This window comes from Chiloscyllium punctatum, chromosome 26 (assembly GCF_047496795.1).
Source record: "Chiloscyllium punctatum isolate Juve2018m chromosome 26, sChiPun1.3, whole genome shotgun sequence".
Taxonomy (NCBI): Eukaryota; Metazoa; Chordata; class Chondrichthyes; order Orectolobiformes; family Hemiscylliidae; genus Chiloscyllium; species Chiloscyllium punctatum.
This window is the reverse complement of record NC_092764.1, coordinates 63,725,732-63,734,002: the sequence shown is the minus strand read 5'-3', so window position 1 is coordinate 63,734,002 and position 8,271 is coordinate 63,725,732.

The window sequence follows — 8,271 nt, the reverse complement described above, 5'->3', positions numbered from 1 at the left end:
AATTCCTAAGCGTCTGTATCCCTCTGCTCCCCACCTCCTCATGCATCTATCCAGACGCATCATAAATGAATCTCCCGTGCCTGCCTCTACCACCCCTGCTGGCAATGCATTCCAGGCACCCACCACCCTCTGCGTAAAGTACTTGCCGCGTGTAACCCCCTTTAACTTTTCACCTCTCACCTTTAAAGCGTGACTTCTCGTTATTGGATCCTTCACCCTGGGAAAAAGCTTATCGCTATCCACCCTGTCGATACCCTTCATTATTTTGAAGACTTCAATCAGGTTCCCCCTCAATCTCCTTTTTTCTAATGAAAACAAACCTAACCTCCTCAGCCTGTCTTCATAGTGAGCACCTTCCATACCAGGCAACATCCTCGTAAACCTTCTCTGAACCCTCTCCAAAGCTTCCACATCCTTTTGGTAATGTGGCGACCAGAACTGTACACTGTATTCTAAATGCAGCTGAACCAATGTCTTGTACAATTTTAACATGACTTGCCAGCTCTTATACTCAATACCCCGCCCAATGAAGGCAAGCACAACATATGCCTTCTTGACCACTCTATCCACCTGTGCAGCTACCTTCAGGGTACAATGGACCTGCACTCCCAGATCTCTCTGCTCATCAACTTTTCCCAAGGCTCTTCCATTCACTGTATAATTCACTCTAGAATTCGACTTTGCTGAAGTGCATCACCTCACAGTTGTCTGGATTGAACTCCATCTGCCACTTCTCCGCCCAACTCTCCAGTCTATCTATAACCTCCTGTATTCTCTGACAGTCCCTTATGCTTTCTGCTACTCCACCAATCTTTGCGTCATCTGTAAACTTGCTGATCATACCAACAGTGCCCTCTTCCAGATCATTTATGTATATCACAAACAACAGTGGCCCCAGCACTGACCCCTGTGTGACACCACTGGTCACCTTTTCTCCATTTTGAGAAACTCCCTTCAACTACTACTCTCTGTGTCCTGTTGCTCAACCAGTTCCTTATCCACCGAGCTAGAACACCCTGCACACCACGTGACTTCACTTTCGCCATTAGTTTACCATGGGGAACCTTATCAAAAGCCTTACTAAAGTCCATGTATACGACATCAAAAGCCCTTCCTTCATCAATCAATTTGGTCACCTCCTCAAAGAACTCTATTAAGTTGGTAAGGCATGATTTCCCCCGCACAAAACCATCACTGATGAGCCCATTCCTTTCTAAATATAAGTAGATCCTATCCCTCAGTGCCTTCTCCAGCAACTTTCCCACCACTGACATCAGGCTCACTGGTCTATAGTTACCTGGAATATCCCTACTAACCTTCTCGTACAGGGGTACAACATGAGCAAACTTCCAGTCCTCTGGCACCTCACCTGTGTTTAAGGATGCCACAAAGATATCTGTCAGGGCCACACCTATTTCCTCTCTCATCTTCCTCACCAACCTGGGATAGATCCCATCCTGTCCTGGGGATTTGTCCACCTTAATAACCTCTAGCATACTTAACAGATCTTCCCTATTTATGTTCACATGATCCAGACTAATCTCTAATCTCAACATTCATCATGTTCCTCTCCTCCGTGAACACTGATGCAAAGTAATCATTCACAATCTCACCCATTTTCTCAGGTTTGACACACAGCCTTCCTTCATTATCCTTTAGTGGACCAATCCTTTCTCTAGTTACCCACTTGCTTCTTATATACGAATAAAATGCTTTGGGATTCTCCTGAATTCTGCTCGCTCAAGCTATTTCATGACCCCTTTTAGCCCACTTGATTTCTCGTTTAAGACTGGTCCTACTCTTCCGATATTCCTCCAGGGCCCACTCTGTTCTTAGCTGCCTGGACCTTATATATGCTTCCCTTTTCCTCTTGGCTAATCGTACGATTTCTCCTGTCATCCCCGATTCCCGAATCTTGCCTTCCCTATCCTTTACCTTCAATGGGACATGCCTATCCTGCACTATCTTTAACCTATCTTTGAAAGCCTCCCACATCTCAAATGTGGACTTCCCTTCAAAAAATTGTGTCCAATCCACATTTCCCAACTCCTGCCTAATTTTGATATAATTGGCCTTGGCCCAGTTTAATACTCTTCCCTTAGGACCACTCTCATCCTTGTCTACGAGTATTCTAAAACTTAGAGAATTACAGTCACTGTTCCCAAAGAAATCCCCCAGCGCAACTTCTACCACCTGGCCTGGCTCATTCCCCAATATCAGGTACAATATGGCCCCTTCCCTCGTCGGACTATTGATATATTGCTCTAGAAAACTCTCCTGGACACTTCTTACAAATTCTATCCCATCCAGGCCTCTGACGCTAAGTGTATCCCAGTCAATGTTGGGAAAATTAAAACCTCCCATCGCCACTACCTTATTGCCTCGACATCTTTCCATAATCTGGTGGATTTCAGTTCCTCACTCCCTGCAGGGAAAACATTCTGGAATTAGCTGGAGAAGAACCTGGTGGCTCATGTGGGAAGAGGGAAGCCTGTATGTCGCACACACTGACCCAGCTTCATTGGGCTGTGCTTCCCTCACATTAACATCAGGGCGAATTGATTCTTAACCACTCCACCCACCCCAGAAGAGGAATATCTGCTCCACCCACTTTTCATCTGGTCTCAGCCAGTTTTGCTGCTGTTGTGTAATTGATATTTGAGCTTTTGTGATAAAGTTCCAATTTCATGTTCTTGTGAGAGACTTGCAGGCTATTTCTGTGTGAGAATATTTTCCCTCCATCCTTCATGTTTCCTTTTATGTTGCTGACCCTGTGTTCCCTATGACCTTACAGTGTCCCCCTGATTCTTAGAGCACCTTCATGTTACAATTAATGTGCTCACTTTAGTCCGATGGGCAATGAGTTTATAAATTCCAATGTCCTTGATGGCTTTGCATGATCGTTACCTGGGAGAGCCAGTCCCCCTCTGATTTCATCTTTCTTCTCTAGAACGTCCCCTTGTCGATTCATATTCCCCGAGTGACTCGATGCAATGAAATCCACCCCTAGGCATGAGTAGCTCACTTTCCCCAGGTTACCTTGATCCTTCACCCATATGCCCCTGAATGATACTGAGCAAAATACAGAAACACAGAAGATAGGAGCAGGAGGAGGCCATTCGGCCCTTCAAGCCTGCTTGACCATTCATCATGATCATGGCTGACCATCCAACTCAATAGCCTAATCCTGCTTTCGCCCCATAACCTTTGATCCCATTCACCCCAAGTGCTATCTCGAGCTGCTTCCTGAATACATTCAATGGTTTGTCACCAGCTCCTTCCTGTGGTAATGAGTTCCACAGGCTCACCCCTCTTTGGGTGATGAAATGGCTCCTCATCTCCATCCTCAATGGCCTACCCTGAATCCTCAGACTGTGACCCCTGGTTCTGGACACACCCACCATTGGGTACATTCTCCCTGCATCTACCCTGTCCAGTCCTGTGGAAGTCTCTAAGTCTCTATGAGATCCTCCCTCATTTGTCTGAACTCCAACAAGGACTGAGCTGAGGACTGACAGTGGGCCACCCCTTAGGTCTGACTTGGAGGGACAGCCGTGACTGAACCTAGCGCAGCCCCGACTGATGTCTCCACTACACCCTGACTGGTCTCCCTGTAACCTGGGGACTGGCTGTCTTAGGTCTTTGGGATCGATCGTGATCCAGTCCATGGACTGTAAGGTAATGGATCTCTGGACTGACCATGTTCCACATCCTGGATTGGAATCAGACCGGTCCCTTGACTGATTATGGATGAAGGGTCAAGGAGGGTGATGGCCATGGAGTATGCAGGGATACTATGCTGAAGGCAGAGATGGCTGATGGCTGGGACAAGCAATCAGTGAGGTGCAGTCTTCAGGGTTACACGGTGGAAACTTGTGCTGTCTCGTTTCTCAGAGAACGGGAGGAGAATTGTCAGTGTCATATAAATGAGGTGAGTTGGACTATTAATAAGATGCAAATGCATCAAAATGAGATAGTTACCTCTCAATAGCGAGATGCTGAAGGATTTAAGGTTGAAGTGAAAAATTACAATCAGTGTTGAGATTCTGATGCCTTCTCCATTTTGTCCCGGCGTTTTTGCCATTGCTGAGGTCACACCAAGATGAAGTGAATACTGTCGTTTGTTTAATTTGACAAGCAAAGCAGATTGGAGATCAGGAAAGGATGATGAAACATTTTGAGGAAGAAATTGGGGCATTGCAAGGGAACGAGCAAGAAATAGTAAAACAAAATAAAAACTTCAACAAATAGTATGAGTAGCTACAGTGAGCATTCCAGGGTGAAGCTTGAGAATGAGGGATGGGAAAGAAGGTCACAAGGCATTTAGAAGATGACAATACAATCAGGCAGAGTCCAAGCTTGGTTTTGTTAGTGGGAAACCTTTGACCTGCTAGATTATTGATGGGGATTGATGAGACAACACCATGAGAACTGTGTAGAGTTTTGGTCTCCTTCCTTCAGGAGGGAGAGAATAGCATTGGAAACAATTTGAAGAATGTTCACCAAGCTGATCCCTGGGATGAAAGGATTTTATTATGAGGAAACTTTGAACAGGTTGGGGGCATGTGCTCATTGGAATTTGGAGGAATGAGGGGGATCTTATTGAAACTGATAAGGTTCTGAGGGGGACTGAGAGGATTGTTTTCCCTTGTAGGGTAATCCACAGCGATGGGGATCACGAATAAAAGGGGCCTCCCATTTCATGTGGAGATGAAGAAGAATTTTCCCTTTTGGAGAATCCTTAAACTTTGGAATTTATCTGCCTGGATCGTGGTGGAGGCCGGGTCATTGAATATATTGAAGGTTGGGTGGGATTGCTTTTAGACCAAAGAAGTCTCTGTCGAAGGCTCCAGGTCGGAAAGTGGAGCCAAGGCCACAATCAGGTCAGCCCCAGGATTGTATTCAATGATGGAGTGGGGTCAATGGGCCAAATGGCCACCTCCTCCTAATTAGTGTATCCTTTTGCTGGTTCGGCACCAGTTTGGTCATCATCGCTTTTGAGAGTATTTTTAAATAATCAGATATAACAATGTGAGAACAGCTATTTCATTTTGTTTTATTATTGGCAAGTAAAGCATGAAACACAATAGGATGTGGACTCTGTCCGAGCAAATTCTCACCATCCTGCAATAATCAGTCACAACTTGTACATTTGTTTGATCCATCAGGTATTCAGATTATTTCAGTGTCTCAACATCCAGCAAGTCTCACACTCAACTCCAATAGGATATGTCTTCCAATGATTAAAACGTCAAAATATAATTTCTCCAACAAACATGAAACAAGCTTGTTAATGATTTCATAAATTATGTCAATTCTTCTTGGAAATCATTTTTTCGATAGAAAATTAATTTTAATAAATAGAGAAGCACCTCAGCAAATTTGAAATAATTATAAAGTTAAAAATCACACAACACCAGGTTATAGTCCAACAGGTTTAATTGGAAGCACACCAGCTTTCGGAGCGTCACTCCTTCATCAGGTGATTGTGATGAAGGATCAGTTCTCCGAAAGCTAGTGTGCTTCCAATTAAACCTGTTGGAATATAACCTGGTGTTGTGTGATTTTTAACTTTGTACACCCCAGTCCAACACTGGCATCTCCAAATCAGAAATAATTATAGTGTGTAATGACAAACACTGTTAGAATGGTGACCATGAGGAGAGGGAAAGGGATTATCCAGACAGTGCAGGGACCCCCCTGTGACCACCCCCCTCATCAATAACTATACCGTTTTGGATACTGTTGGGAGCAGTGACCTATCAGGGGAAAGCCTCAATGGCCAGGTCTCTGTCACTGAGCCTGGCTCTGTGGCTCAGAAGGGAAGGGGGGAAATAGGAGAGCAATAGTGAGAGGAGATTCAATGGTGAGAGGAACAGACAGGAGATTCAGTGGTTGCAGACGAGACTCCGGGATGGTATGTTATCTCCCCGATGCCAAGGTGAGGGATGTCTTGGATCGAGTCCACAGGATCCCTAAGGGGGAGGGTAAGAAGCCAGATGTTGTGGTACACATCAGTACCAATGACATAGCTAGGAAAAGCGATGAGGTCCTGAAAAGTGAATACAGGGAATTAGTTTGGAAGCTAAAAAGGCAGGATGAGCAGAGTAGGAATCTCAGGATTGCTACCAGTGCCAAGGGCGAGTGAGGCTAGAAACAGAGAGCGAGTGTAGATGATCACATGACTGCAGGGCTGGTGGAGGAGGGAGGCCTTCAGAGATATGGATCATTGGGATACCTTCTGGGGAAGGTGACCTGTACAAGAAGGACAGGTTGCACCTGAACTGGAGCAGCATCGATGTATTGGGCAGGAGGTTTGGGAGAGCTCTTTGGGTGGGTTTAATCTAGTTTGCAGACCCCCCCAATAGCAACAGAGACATGGGGGAGCAGATTGGAAGGCAGAATTTGGAATGGTGCAGAAGTAACAGGTTGTTGTCATGAGTGACTTTAACTTCTCTAATATTGATTGGAACCTCCTCAGTTCAAATAGTTTGGAAGGAACAGTTTTTGTCAGGTGTGTCCAGGAAGGATTCCTGACTCAATATGTAGGTAGGCCAACTAGAGGGAAGGCCATATTGGATTTGGTGCTTGGTAACGGACCAGGCCAGGTGTCAGATCTCTTGGTGGAAGAGCATTTTAGTGATAGCGATCAACAACTCCCTGACCTTTACAATAGTCATGGAGAAGGATAGCAGCAGACGGTATGGGAAAGTATCCAGTTGGTTTAAGGAGACTTACAGTGCTATTAGACAGGTACTGGAACACCTAAACTGGGAACAGATGTTCTCAGGAAAATGCACGACAGAAATGTGGAGGTTGTTTAGGGAGCAGTTGCTGATAGTGCTGGATAGGTTTGTCCCACTGAGGCAAGGAAGGGATGGTCAGGTGAAGGAACCTTGGGTAAGAAGGGATGTGAAACATCTAGTCAAGAGGAAGAAGGAAGCTTACTTAAGGTTGAGGAGGCAAGGTTGAGGACTCTCGAGGGTTACAATGTGGCCAGGAAGGAACTGAAGAACGGACTTAGGACAGCAAGAAGGGGGCATAAAAATGGTTAAGTGGGTGGGATTAAGGAAAATCCTAAGGTTTTTATCACTGATGTGAGGAACAGGAGAACGGCCAGAGTGAGGGTCAGGCCAGTCAGGGATAGTGGAGGGAACTTGTGCCTCGAGTCGGAGGCGGTAGTGAAGGTCCTTAATGAATAATTTGCTTCAGTATTCACTACTGAGAGGGACCTTGTTGTTTGTGAGGACAGTGTGAAACAGACTGATATGTTTGAACTGGTTGATGTTTGGAAGGAGGATGTGTTGAATGTATTCAGCCTGAAACTTTACATTCTGCCTTCTTGCCATGTGCTTTATTACTAACTTTGTAAAATACCTGAACAAGGTATGACAGATAGGGATAGCACTGGGTTTCAGTGGTTTGATTTGATTAGATTCCCTACAATATGGAAACAGGCTCTTCAGCCCAGCAAGCCCACACTGACCCAGTCCCATTCACCCCTGACTTGCCAACTTAGCATGGCCAATTCACCTGACCTTCACATCGTTTGGATTGTGGGAGAAAACCAGAGCACCCAGAAGAAACCCACACAGACAAGGGGAGAATGGGCAAACTGCACACAGACAGTGGCCCAATGCTAGAATTGAACCTGGGTCTCTGTATTGACAGGCAGCAGTGCTAACCACTGAGGCACCATGCCCCACCATGAATGACATGCACCCACCCATGTTTCCCGTTATCCTTATCTCATTATGGAACGCCATGAGGCCTGTCAGCTGCTCATTCCAGAATCACAGCAGTTTGCTTCTTGGGTTTCAGCAATGCTGTTTGAGCTGGACAGACATACATCCTGAAGGCAGAACACCGAGACAGTGAATAGGAAGGAGTGTGCACTCCTGGTTCAAGACAGAGAACTAGCTCTCACCATTTTTCTGAACAGTTTGGTGCAGTGTAACACTAAGATCGAGGAATGATTTATTTCCTCTTCTTCCTTCACCCACACTCCAAGCTGAGCAGTCATTAAGGTGAGATTGGAATCCATTGACAGTGATAAACAATTTAACAAAGGAAGACTGGCTTCAGAGGCAAACCTGTCACTGAAAGATATTCTGGAGGTTTGTTCCAAGCATTCATGATGTAGTATGACATAAAAATTACCAGCTCTGGTTACAAGGTTATGTTTGTGTCTCTTCATTAGCAGAAACTTTGGAAATTCTTCAGCTATTTGAAAAGTATTCCAGCCACAGAAAGTAATGACACTCGAGACAA